An 18,638-nucleotide genomic window follows, 5' to 3' on the forward strand; every position below is an offset into this window, starting at 1 on the left:
CACCTTGGTGTACCCCTATGTAGGGACCAATGGTGGGACCAAAGCAGACAGAGCACTGCTTTCGAGCATCTGTTACAGACCTCAAGTGACAGGATGCTCACCCTGTATTTTCCAAAGACTTGGAATCAGGAGGGAGTGTCCTGAGTTAAAGTTTGTTGACTTGAAAATATATGCACATTGTAGAAGTTGAGAGTTATGTTTTAAATTTTGTTTATTTTATTTATTTAGGCTGCCCTGGGTCTTCATTGTGACATACGGGCTTAGTGGCCCCCTGGTGCACGGGATCCTAGTTCCCCAACCAGGGCTGGAACCCACATCTCCAGCATTGCAAGGCAGATTTCTAACCACTGGACCGCCAGGTAAGTCCCTGGGAGTTATGTTTTATTTGTCAGAAATTTTTACGACTTCAAGCCCAGGAGCATCACCTCAAATAATTCTGAGAGAACTTTTCTGAGGAGGCAAAGGGGGAAGTCAGGATATATAGGAGTTTTGTGACAGAGGGCAGATAGTCTGATCATCTAAATATATTAATTAAAACCAGATATCTTGAGGAATCTAGTGCTTTTCTATGTAAGGGAAGGTGCAAGAGTCTGGACTCATGGAAATCATTTTTCTGATAGGCACCTCAGCTGTCTGGGACCAGTATCCTGTATTTTCATATCTTGAGTTTCCTCAGGGTTTACCGTGGGGAGTGGCTGCAGTCTGATGGCTATTATAAGTCAGGGATTCTTCTCCTTCCTGAGGTTCCTCAGGGCTCACCAGCTCCTGTTGGAGGGCTGCAGTCGCTGATGACTGGGACATCCTTTGTTTAATGATATGGCAGGCAATATCCCATCTCTCAAGGTGGAGAAACCCCATGATTTTCAGAGCTTTCCCTCATCTGTGCAGCAGAACGCTGGCTGCAGCCTCATTTGTGTGTCTGCATTGGGCACTCTGGCATCGAGTGAGCAGCCTACCATGGGTCTTCTTTGAACAAGAGCCTGGGAATCGTGGGAGAAATGGTGAGGGATATTGGGGGACTGATTATATGGCTCCTGGACAGTAATATTAAGATCATCTCCCCCCAAAGAGAAGAAATACAACCCCAACATTTTGGAGGGGGAAGTTGTGGGTGGAGATGGAAGGCAGAGGTGGCAGTGGGAGGAATCAAAGGACCTAGGCTCTCTCTGGGCAGGGTCAGAATTGTTGAGGATGGTGGGACTCGAAATCTCTTGATGGGGTGCAAACCCTTTGGGTTGGATGCAGGGGCTGTGACCCTTGATGAGAGATCAGGCTCTTTACTTAAAGCTGATGAGGGGCCTATGGGACCACAACTCTAGTATGCATAGCGTATGGGGATGGTTTAGCCTAAGGGGACAAGGGGTTATGTCTACAAAATGAGAGTGATGCTCCCTGTTTTACTAACTGTCACAGTGGCTGTCTGTGCCCACCCCACTCACGTCCTCTGGGCCCTGACTTTTCCGGTACATACTGTTATGTCAGCTTGTGTTTCTCTGCCTGAGGACTTTCTCTGGTTGCAGGACCATGCTCAGCACCCTCACGGGCGGTCTGAAGGCTTGGAGAGCTAAGGCGTCAGGAGTAGCACCTTAGCTCTTAGCCAGAGCTGGGTGGGAGTGGTGGGTAAATACTGCAGCTTCCTTGCATCTCTGGGCATGATTCTATCCTGTGTGTGTCCCAGAGTCTCCAATAGGACTGAGCCCCGACTGCCCATAGCAGTCCCAGCTTCTTGAGTCACCCTGAGTTCGTTTCCTTCTTCCCTGCCTTGTAGGAGCTTCCTGGGATCAACTCCAGAATAAACGACTTTGCATTCAAACCCTTACTGCAGGATCTGCTTTGGGGGATATAGAAACTAAGACACTAATAGCTTCCTGATAAAAATGGCAGGTTGATAGTGGCTCCCACTGCAGCGCTAAGAAAGTAATACAGTAAACTTGCTGAGTGTTTCATGAGCTAAAGCCCCTGTGAATACAAAGGGCTGTAGGACTGTCTAGAGTGTGATCAGAAGGACATGAACTTTCTGGTCTGGCAAGTGTAGATTCAGATCCTCAACGGGCACCAGTCACCATGTGGCCTTGGGTGTGTCACTTTGCCCCCCTGAACCTGTCTCCTTATCTGAGAAAGGTGATGGGCAGTAGTCCTCACTTTTCATGTTCTCCAAGGACTGAAAATGGTGATGCTGGTAATAGGCCTGGCATCGAGGCTGGCCGAGAAGCAGCCAGGTGGATGGACACTTGTAACCCCAAAGTCAGTGTGCTCTGTGTCTGAGGTCAGTGATGGTGCTGTAGCCTGGCAACCCCTGAGGTTTCTCTTTTCAGTAAAGGCAGATTTGAGGTTGGGAGCTCTATCCCTGGAGCATCCAGGGCCTTGCTTTCCCCTTCTGACTCTGAACCTGGCCTATTGGCCGGAATGGCCTCCCAGGTAGGCCTGGCCCTGGCTCTACTCTTGTCTCCACCGCCCCAGCTGGCACCCTGGCAGCCAGGCCTGTCTGTGCTTATCAGTTCCTGTGTTGACTCAGGATGGGTACGAGCCTCCTGCTCCCCCTTGGAAAACAAGAAAACATGTTTTGCCAGTGGCGGGGTGGAGTGGGGTGGCCTCTCTGGCTCCAAGCCGGGCCCCCAGCAAGGCCGCCAGTGGGCAGGCAGCCTGTTGTTATTGGAGTGGAGAGCTGGCTCCCCCGCGCCTGTTTCCTCCAGCTGTCCTAGCAGGCCGGCTGGCGGGCTGGGGAGGAAGCCCCCGGCCTGCAGGCTCCAGCTGAACCCCCTGTCACAACATGGGAACAATGGCCTGGAGGGGCTGGAGGCTGTGACCAGGGCAGCCCCGTCTGTTCCAGGCTCCCACCAGCGACGGGGACAGGGTGCTGCAAGGTCTGCGCCCCCTCCCCCATCTTGTTTTCCACCTTGCTGGGCACATCGTCTCCCACCATGGAGCCAAGGAAAATAGTGGCCTCAGGAAATGTCTCTGGGCTGTTGCTGGGGCCCTGCAGCTCTGGGAGGTAGCAGAACGGGAGGAAGGGACCAGAGCCGGAGCAGCACTGCACAGGCTCCATTCTGCTTGGGATGGTAGCTAATGAGTCAGGGGTCTCTGTCTGTGAGAACCTCAAGGGCTTGGTCTCCTTGCGTCTTTGTGTCTTCAGGCCCAGCCTAGGGCCTGGCACAGAGCAGAGGGCAGAAATGATTTGTTGAATAAATCGATGGAAGATTGAACGTATGCACAGGTCAATTTCTAGCTTTGCTACCTAATGGCTATGTAACTTTCAGCAGGTTACTTAAAATCTCTCTGAACCTTGCTTTCTTCATCTGTAGAATAAGTACCTCCTAGGCTTGCTGTGAAAATGAAATGTGCTTCTAGCATCTTATTTTTCTTCTGGGGAATACACACCACAATAAATCCCGTAGATTGTAACCAGCATTAGTACGTGACGGGTGCTGCTGGTGTTATTGTCAGTGTGTGATTTAAAGGAGGTCGCCGCAGTATTAGCAGTAAGAGGGCTATAGTCCTGTTTCCTTGGGTTCAGGAAGGGGGTTGAGCAGATGCTATCCTGCGCTGGGGCCAGGAGTACCTCTCCCCACCTATTCACAGACCTCTGCATGGTAGGCTGGCTCCTGGGAGCCTGGCCAGCCTTGGTAGCCCTTGGGGACGAGGCAAGTAGTTTTGGGTTCATTTGCAGGACTCACATGGATCAGGCTATATAGGTCCTACCATCTGTTACCTAGTTTAACCTTCACAACAATCATTTGAAGGAGACACTGGTATCCCCACTTTACAGATGGAGACTCTGAGTCTCAGAGAGAAAGAGTCACACAACCAAGGTCACAATGCTGGTAATTTATAGAGAGATTTGGATCTAAGTCTTAGAAATGCCAAGTTATGTTCATTCTATTGTGCCTTACTGCCTATAGATAAAGATATACTACGTAGAACCTTGAATTGTTGGTGGGATTTGGTCTTTCAATGACTTTGGTCTAAGGACTATGAGAAAAAATAAAGATGGAGGTTGAGCATAGAGCAAGGGATGGAAACTGAAGAATAGAAAGCTGAGGGCTTTTGGGGAGTTGTGTTCAGAGTAGGAAGGATGAGAATGGGTATACATATATTTGATTAGTCAGGCAGACTAATGCTATAGCAATAACACCAGCAACAAGAACTCACCCATCTCTCCATGGGGCTTCCCAGGTGGCTTAGTGGTAAAGAACCCTCCTGGTAATGCAGGAGACCTGGGTTCGATCCCTGAGTCGGGAAGATTCCCTGAAAGAGGAAATGGCAATCCACTTCAGGGTTCTTGCTGGGATAATCTCAGCAAGATGGACGGAGGAGCCTGGTGGGCTACAGTCGATGGGGTCACAAAGAGTCAGACGTGACCAAGCAACTGAGCACACACACACACACACACACACACACACACACACACTCTCACAACTGTCTACGGCTTAATACAGGTGAAGTCCATTTGTTGCTTATTGCATAGTCCAGTGCGGGAAGGAGGGAGCTACTTCATGCTGCCGTTCAGGGACCTAGGCTTCCTCCGTGTTGCAGTTTCATTCTCTTCTAGGGTCTGAGTCCTCCATTGGACCCTCTCTATCCTCCAGCAAACAGAGAAGTCATGGGGAAGGCAACTCACTCCTAACTGCCATGCTCACAGGTAACTCATATCACTTTCATCTACGTTACATTATACACGTTTCATCTACATATGGGTGAGAACTAGTTGTGTGGTCCTACCCAAATGCAAAGAGGCTAGAAATGGAGTGTAGCAGTGTGTCCAGGAAGAAGTTGACAACATGATATGGGTGAATCCTAGCGGGCTCTGCCACAAAAATATCAGTGCTTTGAAAAATATGTGTAACTAACAATCACTAGGGCTTCCCTGGTGGCTCAGCTGGTAAAGAATCCACCTGCAATGTGGGAGACCTGGGTTTGACCCCTGGGTTGGGAAGATCCCCTGGAAAAGGGAATAGCTGGAGAAGGAAATGGCCACCCACTCCAGTATTCTTGCCTGGAGAAGTCCATGGACAGAGAAGCCTGGCAGGTTACAGTCCGTGGGGTCACAAAGAGTTGGACATGACTGAGCGACTTTCAACTTCACAACCATCACTGAATTCTTTCCATGTGCAGGGTCTGTGCTAAGTTCCCTATAGAGATTTTCTCATTTAATTCTTACTTAATCCTTGCAACAACCCTATGAGGTAGGTTCTAATAGAGATTGTGCTCTACTTATAGCTCAGGAAGCTGGCAACCATCAATCTGCTTTCTCTCACTGAAGTTTTGTCTTTTCCAGAATTTCGTAAATGGAATTATATAACTCAGTGTCTTTTGTGTTTTTTACTCAGCTTGTTTTTACAATTCATCCATGTCGCTGGTATGATCAGTCTTTTATCCTTCCAAGTGGATTTTGTTATGGTATTTCATTATGGTTTTAACATGTATTTCCTTATTTACTTACATTATCTTTTCATGTATATCAATGATCACTTTTGATGAAATCCCATTTATCAATTTTTTCTTGCATGGTTTGTACTTTAGTGTTCTAACAAATCTTTACTCAACCCGAGAATTTATCTTCTTTTCGCTTCTGGAAGTTTTTCTCATTAGCTCTCGTGTTTAGGTTTTTTACTTACTTGGGGTTAATTTTTATGTATGGTGTGAGGTAAGAGCTCAGGTTCCTTTTCCCCTTCAATATCCAATTGTTCCAGGACCTTTTGATGAAGAAACCATCCTTTCCTCACTTACTTATCTTACATCTTTGTCAAAAAGCAACTGAAAACGTATGTGTAGATCTATTTCTGAATTTTCTATTCAGTTCTGTTGATCTATTATTTATTGCTATACTAATACCACACCTTTTTAATCATAGTAAGTCCTTAAAACAGATAGTATATATCCTCTAACCTAGTTCTTTTTTTAGGAATATTGCATTTTGAGACTGTCATTAAGTGCATTCACACCCATTTAAGATGGATGTATCTTCTTGAATTTGGGGTTTTTTTTTTTTTTTTGGCTACACTGTGTGGCATGTGGGATCTTAGTTCCCCAACAAGGGATTGAACCCACACCCCCTGCAATGGAAGTGTGATGTCTTACACTGGGCCACCAGGGAAGTCCCTTGAATTGGTGCCTTTACATTATGAGATGCTCTCCTACCCCTGGTAGTATTCTTTGTTCTAAAGTATATCTTGTCTGATATATATATCCATTCAACTGTTAGTATTTGGGTGGTATATTTTTCCATTTTTCCTTAAGAAAATACAAATCATTTTTACAGAAGTTTTAGGTTTACAGCAAAATTGAATAGAAAATGCATAGTTCCCATATACTGCCTTCCTTTTCCCCTCCCCACCTCCAGTCTCTCCCACTATCAACATCCAGAACCAGAGTGATACGTTTGTTGTATTTAATGAACCTACACTGATCATCACCCAAAGTCTATGGTTTACATTAGGATTCACTCTTCCTGCTGTATATTCTGTGGGTTTTGACAACTGTATAAGGATATGTATCCGCTATTACAGTATCACACAGAATAGTTTCATTGTCCTAAAATCATCAGTATGCTTATTTATCCCTCTCTCCTCTCTAACCCTTGGCAACCACTGATTTTTTTTCACTGTCGCCATAATTTCACCTTTGCCAGAATGTCCTATAGTTGGAATCATACAGTATGTAAGCTTTTTAACTTCTTTTACTAGGTAGTAAGCATTTAAGTTTCCTTCATGTCTTTCATTGGCTTAATAGCTCATTTCTTGTTAGTGCTGTATAGTATTCCATTGTCTGAATGTACCACGGTTTATCCCCTCACCTACTGAAGGCGATCTTAGCTGTCTCCAAGTTTTGGAAATTTTTAATAAAGCTTCTGTAAACATCTATGTGCAACTTTTTGTGTGGGTATAAGGTTTCTTTGTTTTTCATTTTGTGGACATAAGTTTTTTTTTTAATAGTTTTTTCCTCTACGTGCATGTACACTCTTTATTTTATACCGGGACAGAGCCGGTTAACAATGTTAAACCTCTCTCCCATCCCGGCTGCCACATGGCAGTGAGCAGTTCCACATGCTCTATAGAAGGTCCTCGTTGGTTATCCATTTGCAGTAGTGTGTACGTAGACATAGCTTTTTGACTCCTTTGATTGTGACATTGAGAAGGAGTGGAGAAAGGAGACATCTTTGCCTTATTCCTAATCTGAGTGGGGAAGTTTCTAATTTCTCACCATTAGGTATGTTTACTGTAGGTTTTTTGTAGATATTCTTTGTCAAGTTGAGGTATTTACCCTCTATTCTGAGTTTATTTCACTTTACTTTCTTCTTGCTTGCATAGTTTCTGAGGAGAGGTAGATATAATTCTTATCTTTGCTCCTCCTACAGGTAAGGTGTTTTTCCCTTCTGAATTCTTTCAGGATTTTTTTTCTTCATTTTTGATTTTCTGCAATTTGAATATGATATTTTCCCTGGAGGTTCATATGGTAAAGAATCTGCTTGCAATGCAGGAGACTTGGGTTCAATCCCTGGGTTGGGAAGATACTCTTGAGAAGGGAATGGCAACCCACACCAGCATCCTTGCCTGGGAAATCCCAGGAATAGAGGAACCTGGTGGGCGATAGTCCATGGGGGTCGCAAAGAGTTAGACACGACTGAGTGCCTAACACACACTTGCCTTGTTGTTCAGTCACTAAGTCATGTCTGACTCTTTGCAACCCCACAGATTGCAGCACACCAGGCTTCCCTGTCCTTCACCATCTCCTGGAGTTTGCTCAAACTCATGTCCATTGAGTCAGTGATGCCACACTTGCCTAATTTTAGTATTTTTGACATTTATCCTGCTTATTGTTCCCTGAGCTTCTTTGGTCTGTGGTTTGGTGTCAGACATTAATTTTGGGGAGATTCTGAGTCATTATTGCTTCCAATATTTCTTCTGTTCTTTTATCTTTTTTTCTTCTTGTAGTCCCATTATGTATATATTATACTTTTCATAGTTATCCCATAGTTCTTGGATACTCTATTCTGTTGTTGGTTTCTGGCTTTTTTGTTTTTGTTTTGCTTTTCAGTTTTGAAATTTTCTATTGTGTTATTTTTCAGCTCAGAGATTCTTTCCTCAGCTTTGTGTATTCTACTTATAAACTCCTCAAAGGCATTCTTTAATTCTATTATAATGTTTTTTTTTAAAAATCTCCAATAGTTGTTTTTGATTCTTTCTTAGCATTTCTGTCTCTCTGTTTTCATTGACCATCTGTTCTTGCATCCTATCTCTTTTATTCACTAGAGCCCTTATCATATTAATCATAGTTATTTTAAACTCCCAAGCTGGTAAATTCAACATCCCTATCATATCTGTATCTGGTTCTGATGTTTGCTCTGACTCCTCAAACTGTTTTTGCCTTTTAGTTTGTCTCATAATTTTTTCTTGCTAGCTGGCCATGAAGTATTAGGTAAAGGGAACTGATGTAAATAGGACTTTAGTAATGTGGTGGGGAGGTGTGGGGACAAGGGAAGTGTTCTGTAGTGCTATGATTATCTCAGTCTTTTAATGAGGTTCTGGACTGTGAGCCTCCCAAGTTCTTCTCATGTATTTCCTCCCTGCTTCCCTTTGGTGAGACGAGTTGGCAATAGGGGATTGGAGCTGGATATTTTCCTTCCCTCACAGGTCAGTTAGGCTCTGATAAAACTCCAGTAATGTGGGTACTGTGTCGCTTCAGCTGTGTCCAACTCTGTGTGACCCAAGGGGCTGTAGCCCGCCAGGCTCCTCTGTCCATGGGATTCTCCAGGCAAGAATCCTGGAGTGGGTTGCCATGCCCTCCTCCAGGGGATCTTCTCTTATGTCCCCTGCACTGGCAGGCGGGATCTTTACCACTAGCGCCACCTAGGAAGCCCAGAGTAGCTTAAGCTCTGGTTAAATAGTTTCCCCTGAGGATCAGTTCAGTTCAGTTCACCCGCTCAGTCATGTCAGACTTTTTGAAACCCCATGGACTGTAGCACGCCAGGGCTTCCCTGTCTCTCACTGTCTCCTGGAGCTTGCTCAAACTCATGTCCATAGAGTCGGCGATGCCATCCAGCCATCTCGTCCTCTGTCATCACCTTCTCTTCCCGCCTTCAATCTTTCTCAGCATCAGGGTCTTTTTCAATGAGTCAGTTCTCCACATCAGGTGGGTAAAGTATTGGAGTTTCAGCTTCAGCATGAGTCCTTCCAGTGAATATTCAGGATTGATTTCCTTTAGGATGGACTGGTTGGATCTCCTTACAATCCAAGGGACTCATGAGTCTTTACCAACACCACAGTTCAAAAGCATCAATTTTTCAGTGCTCAGCTTTCTTTATAGTCCAACTCTCACATGACTCTTGGAAAAACCATAGCCTTGACTAGACGGACCTTTGTCAGCAAGGTAATGTCTCTTTTTTAATATGCTCTCTAGGCGAGTTGTAGCTTTTCTTCCAAGGAGCAAGCATCTTTTAATTTCATGGCTGCAGTCACCATCTGCAGTGATTTTGGACCCCAAGAAAATAGTCTGTCACTGTTTCCATTGTTTCCCCATCTATTTACCATGAAGTGATAGGACCAGATGCCTGATCTTAGTTTTTAGAAAGTTGAGTTTTACGCCAGCTTTTTCACTCTCTTCTTTCACTTTCATCAAGAAGCTCTTTAGTTCTTCACTTTCTGCTGTAAGGGTGGTATCATCTATGTATCTGAGGCTATTGATATTTATTTCTCCCAGCAAACTTGATTCCAGCTTGTGCTTCATCCAGCCCAGCATTTTGCATGATGTACTCTGCATATAAGTTAAATAAGCAGGGTGACAATATGCAGCCTTGATGTACTCCTTTCCCAATTTGGAACCAGTCTGTTGTTCCATGTCCAGTTCTAACTGTTGCTTCTTGACCTGCATATAGATTTCTCAGGAAGCAGGTCAGGTGATCTGGTATTCTCATCTCTTGAAGAATTTTCCTCAGTTTGTGGTGATCTATGTAGTCAAAGGCTTTGACATAATCAATAAAGCAGGAGTAGTTGTTTTTCTGGTATTCTCTTGCTTTTTTGATGATCCAACGGATGTTGGCAATTTGATCTCTGGTTCCTCTGCCTTTTCTAAAACCATCTTGAACATCTGGAAGTTTGCAGTTCATGTATTATTGAAGCCTCACTTGGAGAACTGTGAGAATTACTTTGCTAGCCTGTGAGATGAGTGCAATTGTGAGCTAGTTTGAACATTCTTTGGCATTGCCTTTATTTGGGATTGGAATGAAAACTGATCTTTTCCAGTCCTGTGGCCACTGCTGAGTTTTCCAAATTTGCTGGTGTATTGAGTGCAGCACTTTAACCACATCATCTTTTGGGATTTGAAATAGCTCAACTGGAACTCCATCACCTCCACTAGCTTTGTTTGTACTGATGCTTCCTAAGGCCCACTTGACTTCACATTCCAGGATGTCTGGCTCTAGGTGAGTGATCACACAATCATGGTTATCTGGATCATGAAGATCTTTTTTGTATAGTTCTTCTGTGTGTTCTTTGGCAAAGAATTGTATATAGAGAGTTACAAAAATTGTGTAATGTTTGAAATATGTTAGTATTTAATGCTTTTTAACACATTTGTTAAAACCCAGTTGTGTGTTTAACCTCATTTGGAAATAATGTCAAAACTCCCGTTAATGCCTCTGTTGGGTTGGTGGAGTTCTTGGTCTTGGTTGTCCCTCATTGTGTCTACTCTAGGTACGTCTGGCTCTGACCACACTCTGCTGTCATCGCTTCAGTCTGTCTGGAGGCCTCTCTAGAGCCAATCTTGGGAAGCCATCCTGGGCTCGCTGCCTTACTGAGTTCTGTTCTCTGCAGGGACCAACTACCGTAAGGCTGAGAATGGGTCTTCCCATGGCTAAAACTTGGCTTGTGCACCTGTGGCCCTAACCTAACACATCTCACGCTTTTGGCCTTGTGCTGGGCTTGGTCTCCTGTGTCTGCCCCTCATTCCCCCTTGTGGGAACTCACCCTCCCTACACTGAGTTTCTGTTTCTGGTTTCAGAGCTCCTCTGGGTCACAGCCAAGCTGGACTGACCGCTGTTCAGTGAGCCCCGGACCTGGCCTGGGTACTCAGGCCCCCCACACGCTCAGGTTCACCTGATACTTTGCTCAGCTGCCTCCCTACCTTTGGAGGGGGCGAGCAAAGGCTATGCCTTTTATACATTTACTTTTATTTTTAAAAGTATTTATTTATTTGGGTGTGCTGGGTCTTAGTTGCCACATGAGGGATCTTCAGCTGCAGCATGTGGGATTTATTAATAGTTCTCTGATGAGGGAGGCAACCTGCCCCCCCTGCGTTGGGAGTGTGGAGTCTTAGCCACTGGGCTCCCAGGGAAGTCCTAGGATATGCCTTTTAGAAACAACATTTTCCACTTAACAAAGACACCAAACATACAGATCCTGGAATAAACAGTCTCCACCAGGAAAGGCTACTTAATTGCATTAAACTCTCAGATTTGACAGATAAAAAATAAATCCAATTTATGGAAGCTAGAAGTGGCTAATGCTCCAGATGACAGAATCCAGATTTACGAGGACGGTTCTTGTCAGTTGGAGCAATGGACTGAAGTGGACATGATGGCATTTCGCTGGTGCAGATGTCAGATGTGTCAGTTTTAATTCTCAGATTCACAATTACAGGAGCTCAGGCTTAGTAATAGCTTAGTGGCAGCCCACATGTAAAACACTTGAGGGCTTTAGCTGGAAAGCTTTCCAATTATATTTTGCCAAACTAGCATGACCCTAATTATGAAACGTCTCTCTCTATACGGCACACAAAGAAGCCTAGGAACAATTTTACTAAGGCTTTTAGTTGAAGTGTAAGTAACGTGAGAATATATGGTCTGATGGCAAAAGATTGCTCAAACAATTAAACAGGTGATTTTTGTGGCAAAACATAAATTGCTAAGATAGATTCATGAAGAAGAAAATTTTGAATAGGCAAATGGTCGCTGAGTGATGGTGAAAAAAATTTTGAAGGAGGACATAAAGAGGGCATTGAGTCCAGCTGGCTTCATAGCAAGTGTGTTCAAGCCTTCAGGGAATCTGCTGTTAAAGCAGTCACAGAGCATATAGTCTGGTTTTGTTGGTCATTGTCCTGGGTATAGAATTTCACGCTGGAAATCACTTGACTCAGAAGTTTGAAGGCTGCGATTCATTTTCTACTATTGTAGCCTCTGGTATTGTTGCAAAGTGTGACGCCCTTCTGATTCTTGAGATTTTGTTTTGTCTTCCTCTGGAAACTTGTAGGCTCATCTCTTTGTCTTCTGTGTTTTGAAAATATTCAGACAATATAGAGGACCTATATTGTACATTGAGCCGGGCACTACTGATCGAAAGTCCTCTCAATCTAGGATTTTTCTCTGATTACTTTCACTTTTTTTCCTGTTCCCCTTTTTAGAACTCCCGTTAGTTGGTCTTCTAACTTAAAAAAAAAAAAAGCTAAACTTTTGTAATGTCTATATCTTTGTCTTTTACTCTATTTTATGGAGTGGTTGCCTAGCTATCTTCCAAAATATTTATTGAAGTGGTAGTAGTGTGATTATGATAGTAGTAGAACTGAAAACTTCAATAAACATCTTAGAAGATAGCTAGGCAACCACCCCAGAAAATAGAGTAAAAGATAAAGATACAGGTATTATGAAGAGCCAACTCACTGGACAAGACCCTGATGCTGGGAAAGATTGAAGGCAGGAGGAGAAGGGGATGACAGAGAATGAGAAGTTTAGATGGCATCACCAACTCAATGGACTTGAATTTGAGCAAGCTCTGGGAGATGGTGAAGGACAGGGAAGCCCGGTATGCTACAGTCCATGGGGTTACAAAGAGTTGGACATGACTGAAAAACAACAAATTATGTTTTTTTTTATTTTCCAAGAATTTGATTTTGTTGCTCTCTGCATGTTTCTTCTTTAGCACATCGTCTCTTTTTTTCAAGGCTGCAATGCACTTTTATCTTTCTAAAGAAAGCAGTGATAGTTAAAAGAGGTTTTAGTCTCCATACATAATCTGTATCCTCTAGAAAACTTTATTCTGTTTGTTTCAGACTCTTTCATATAAGATGCTTCCCTTGAATGCCTGACATCCTTGGCTGTGTGCTCATATTTGAGAGAGGGTCACTGAAAAGTTGCTCTGGGTGAATGAGTGGGGCTTCCTGACTGAGGTCTTCATTGTATGATCATCTAACTCTCTGTTCCTTGGGGAATCCTAGTACCCATTCCTATAAGTCTTTTCTTTTGAATCTGTCAGATTCCACACAGAATATTCTTTCAAACATCTTCCTGGAGAATATATACCTGGCTTCCAAGATTCTCAAGAAAAGTAAGAACAATTTTTTGTTCAGTTGCTTAGTCATGTCTGACTGTTTGTGACATCATGGACTATAGCATGCCAGATTTCTCTGTCCTCCACTATCTCCTGGAGTTTGCTCAGATTCACGTCCATTGAGTCAGTGATGCTGTCTAACCATCTTATCCTCATCCTTTCTCCTTTTACATTCAGTCTTTCCCACTATCAGGGTCTTTTCCAATGAGCCGACTCTTCATATCAGGTGGCCAAAGTACTGGGGCTTCAGCGTTAGCAATAGTCCTTTCAATGAATATTCAGGGTTAATTTCCTTTAGAATTGACTGGTTTGATTTCTCTGTAGTCCAAGGGATTCTCAAGAAAGAAGCACCACAATTCAAAAGCATCAATTCTTTGGTAGAATGTATTCTACCAGATACTCAGTTCAGTTCAGCTCAGTCGCTCAGTCGTGTCCGACTCTTTGCGACCCCATGAATTGCAGCACGCCAGGCCTCCCTGTCCATCACCAACTCCCGGAGTTTACTCAAACTCATGTCCATTGAGTCAGTGATGCCATCCAACCATCTCATCCTCTGTCGTCCCCTTCTCCTCCTGTTACCAGATATTAAGGTGTTACAAAGCTACTCTAAGTTACTGTAAGTAACTCTAAGTTACTGTAAGTAAGTTACAAAGCTACTCTAATGAAAAGGGTGGTAGTATCATGTAATTTGATAGGTTGATGGAACAGAATTTTAGGTAGTCCAGAAACAGGCCATTTTATGTACAAAAATGTAGTATATGGTCAAGCTGATATCACAAATTTATGTAGTAAGGATTATTGTAGAGAAAAAACTATTGAGATATCACCTCACACCGGTCAGGATGGCCATCATCGAAAAGTCTACAAACAGTAAATGCTGGAGAGGGTGTGGAGAAAAGGGAATGCTGTTACATTGTTGGTGGGACTGTAAATTGATACAGCCACTATGGAAGACGGTATGGAGATTCCTTATCAGGAATCCTTATCAGATTCCTTCCTTACCAGGAATAAAACCACCATATGACCCAGTAATCCCACTCCTTGGCATATACCTTGAGGAAGCCAAAACTGATAGAGACACATGTATCCCATTGTTCATTGCAGCACTATTTACAATAGTCATAACATGGAAGCAACCTAGATGTCCATCGACAGATGAATGGATAAAGAAGTTGTGGTACATATACACAAGGAATATTACTCAGCTGTAAAAGGAATGCATTTGAGTCAGTTCTAATGAGGTGGATGAAATTAGAATCTATTGTACAGAGTGAAGTGAGTCAGGAAGAGAAAGATAAATACCGCATACTAATGCATATATGCAGAATCTAGAAAAATGGTACTGAAAAATTTATTTGCAGGGCAGCAATGGAGAAACAGACATAGAGAACAGACTTATGGACGTGGGGAGAGGGGAGGAGAGGGTGAGATGTAAGGAAAGAGTAATATGGAAACTTACATCACCATGTGTAAAATAGATAGCCTATGGGAATTGCTGCATGTCTCAGGAAACTCAAACAGGGGCTCTGTATCAACCTAGAGGGGTGGGATGGGGGTGGGAGATGGGAGGGAGTTTCAGAAGGGAGGGGATATATGTATACCTATGGCTGATTCATGTTGAGGTTTGACAGAAAACAACAAAATTCTGTAAAGCAATTATCCTTCAATAAAAAAATTAATAATAAAAAAGAAAAACTGATGTATTTGGCTAAATAGAAACTAAAGGACAAAATAACACGCTGAGAATTTTTTTTTGACTGGGCTTCGTTGAGGTGGGAACGAAGACTGGGTCTTCCTTGCGGTGTGTGGGCTCTGCATTGTGATGGGCAGGCCTTCTCTAGTTGTGTGGGCTCCGTAGCTGTGACACAGGTTTAGTTGCGCGGTGGAGGGTGGGATCTTACTTCCCCAAGCAGGGGAACCTGCAGTGGAAGAGCAGATTCTTAAACACTGTACCACCAGGAAAGTCCCAAGAAGTTTTTAAAATAAAAAATAGACCAGATAAAGAGTTGAAATTTTCTCTCTATAAGGAAGTTACACAAATTGATCACAAAGCAGAAAACCTGAGTGAAAAATGGGCAAGAAACCCCCAAAAAACAAAAAAACCCACAGAAGAAACACATGTTAAAGATGTATATCTTAAAATCTTTAGGCTCACTACTAATCAAGGTTTATTCATTGAAAGATGATATATTTTTTCCTGATTCATAATTAATAAACAAAGGAATCAACAATTTTAATAGTGCTAGTGTGAGTGTTTTGAAATGGACACTTTCATACAACACTATTGAACATATGCGACATTTTTACCAGAAAGAAGCTTGTGTTACATCCAAAACCGTCCTGAATGAATATATGGATACCCTCTCTTCTTCAGCTGTTCCCTCCTTGTGAGATGCTCTTCACATCTCTTCCCTGGAGCCTTCCTCCTCACCTTTCAGGTGCTGAAGCTCACCTCCTCAGGGAGCCTTCCCTGCCTGGCTGTCTAGGTCAGATCCTCTTCTTTGAGTCTTATCTATCAACCAGCCCTCTGGGAGCCAGCTGTGGGGAGATGGCTGAGGGTCTCGCCATTCAGCGTGTAACTTCCGTTTCTTTCCTCCATGTTCTTTATGGCGCTCCCACCCGCTACTCAGCTCCAGAGGGTAGGGGAAGGGTGGGCACCTCACTGCTCAGAATGGAGGAGGGGACCCAGGAGCACCTACTTTCAGTCTTTTCAGCTCCACTTTCTCTACACCCTCAGAGGTGGTTTAAGTCTTATGATTTAGCTGTGCTTTTCTGAATCATCCACAATGAATTACTTTCACAATCAGAAAAAAGCCCCTAACTTTTAAAAAGTTTAAGTGTCATACCTTTTGACCCAGTAATTTCACTTCTTAGAATGTCTTTCTTTTAAGGAAATAGACAATTTGGAAAGCGTACAGCAATCCACATCACAGTACAATTTATTTGAATTTTTGAAGGTTGTTCAGTCGTGCCTGACTCTTTGCGACTCCATGGACTATACCATGACATTCTCCAGGCCAGAATACTGGAGTGGGTAGCCTTTCCCTTCTCCGGGGGATCTTCCCAACCCAGGGATTGAACCCAGGTCTCCCACATTGCAGGCAGATTTTTTACCAGCTGAGCCACCAGGGAAGCCCAAATATATAATAGAGGATAATTAGTTGCAAACAATCTAAAAATCCAACATGGTTAAGTAGATAATTTTTGTTGTTCAGTTGCTAAGTGTTGTCCAACTTTGCGACTCCATGGGCTGCAGCACGCTGGGCTTCCCCGTCCTTCACCATCTCCCGGAGTTTGCTCAAACTCATGCCCATTGAGTCAGTGAAGCCACCCAACCATCTCATCCTCTGTTGCCCCTTTCTCCTCCTGCCTTAAATCTTTCCTAGTATCAGGGAAATGAGTTGGCTCTTTGCATCAGGTGGCCAAAGTATTGGAACTTCAGCTTCAGCATCAGTCCTTTCAATGAATATTAAGGGTTGATTTCCTTTAGGATTGACTGGTTTGAGCTCCTTTCTGTCAAAGGGACTCTCAAGAATCCTCTCCAGCACCACAGTTCAAAAATATTAATTCTTCAGTGCTCAGTCTTCTTTATGGTCCAACTTTCACATCCATGCATGACTACTGGAAAAACCATAGCTTTAACTATATGGATCTTTGTCAGCAAAGGGATGTCTCTGCTATTTAACGTGCTGTCTTGTGATAAAGCCATATGATAAAGACATTAAGTGGTTTCTGAAGGATGCTTGATAACATGAAGAAAAGGCTTATGATTTAATGTAAATTAAAAAAAAAGCAGAATACAAAATTATGGTTATACCTTTATTCAGATTTTATTTAAATATACACATGGAAGTGTCTGGAAGGAATCACTTCTGAATATTAACAGTTGTTACCCTTAGATGTTGGGGTCTCATTGTGTATAATGATCATGCATTACTACCTTTATTATTTTCCCTAATAATATAGAATATTATTATATTCCATAATAGCATATATAGAATCACTATATATGAAAAAGAGAAAAAAATAGAAAAGTTAATGTAAGCCTAGATTGCATTAATAGAGGTAGAAGTTTTGAGACAAGAAAGGTGATAATCTGGATTCTGACCATCTGGAGTACCTTGTCTAGCACCCAGAGGACTGTGGCACATGTTTAGAGGAAAGTAGACAAACTGCAGGTTGGCCAGAGACTTCTGAAATTCAGCCAGCTGGAGGAATAGGGAAAGAACATGCTCAGGACCAGCTTGGTGGCTGCAGTGCTTGGGTGGGAAGGGCAGAGCTGTTGAGCCTTATGTGGCCCTTGAAGTCTGAGCCAGAGCTGGTGGGAGGAACTGTAAGGTGGTAAAAGAAGTTCTAACAATCCTGAGAGGAATACTTCTTCCTGGAAACATCAGTAGTCAAGTTGACGTTAGTGTGAAAGGAAATGAAGGCCCCGCCCCCCCTCCATTGAAGGCACTGGAGTTCAGTAAATTCATGAGGTCAGCAACCCAGTGGTCAGTGAGTCTGCACATTAGATTGGGAAGAAGTTTTGACATCACCCAGCCCACGAACTCTTGGCTTTGTTTATGTGCGGCTCATGATGTCCACTGCTCCCATGGGCTGCAGATAAGATGACCTTGGGTTGTGAAAAATTCCCAGTGCACTCCACATAACCCTGTCTTTTTCTTACTCAGAAAGGCAATGTGGATTCGACTGACTGGAATTGACCTTATTATAAGACATGAACCTTGAGTCTATTATACAGAGTGAAGTAAATCAGAAAGAGGAAGATAAATATCGTGAAGTGAAGTGAAAGTGAAGTCGCTCAGTCGTGTCTGACTTTTTGCGACCCCATGGACTGTAGCTCCTCCGTCCATGGGATTTTCTGGGCAAAAGCACTGGAGTGGCTTGCTGTTTCCTTCTCCAGGTAAATATCATATACTAATGCATATATACGAAATCTAGAAAAATGGTACTGAAGAATTTATTTGCAAGGCAGCAATGGAGAAACAGACATAGAGAACAGACTTATGCATGTGGGGAGAGGGGACGAGAGGGTGAGATGTATGGAAAGAGTAACATGGAAACTTCCATTACCATGTGTAAAATAGACAGCCTATGGGAATTTGCTGTAGGTCTCAGGAAACTCAAACAGGGGCCCTGTATCAACCTAGAGGGGTGGGATGGGGAGGGAGATGGGAGGGAGTTTCAAAAGGGAGGTGATATATGTATACCTATGGCTGATTCATGTTGAGGTTTGACAGAAAACAACAAAATTCTGTAAAGCAATTATCCTTCAATTAAAAATAAACAAATTAAAAAAAAATCTTGAATCTGTTCTGA

At 43.2% G+C, this 18,638-nt stretch overlaps 1 long non-coding RNA gene across 1 annotated transcript; it reads left to right on the forward strand.

The window, feature by feature from the left end:
- Positions 1-232: 232 nt before the first annotated feature.
- Positions 233-18,621, forward strand: LOC139035081 (uncharacterized). The gene is made up of 2 exons (XR_011487597.1): positions 233-359; positions 17,990-18,621. It is a non-coding gene; the product is annotated as an uncharacterized lncRNA (long non-coding RNA).
- Positions 18,622-18,638: the final 17 nt, after the last annotated feature.

The sequence above is a fragment of the Odocoileus virginianus genome, chromosome 5 (genome assembly GCF_023699985.2).
Source record: "Odocoileus virginianus isolate 20LAN1187 ecotype Illinois chromosome 5, Ovbor_1.2, whole genome shotgun sequence".
NCBI lineage: Eukaryota > Metazoa > Chordata > Mammalia > Artiodactyla > Cervidae > Odocoileus > Odocoileus virginianus.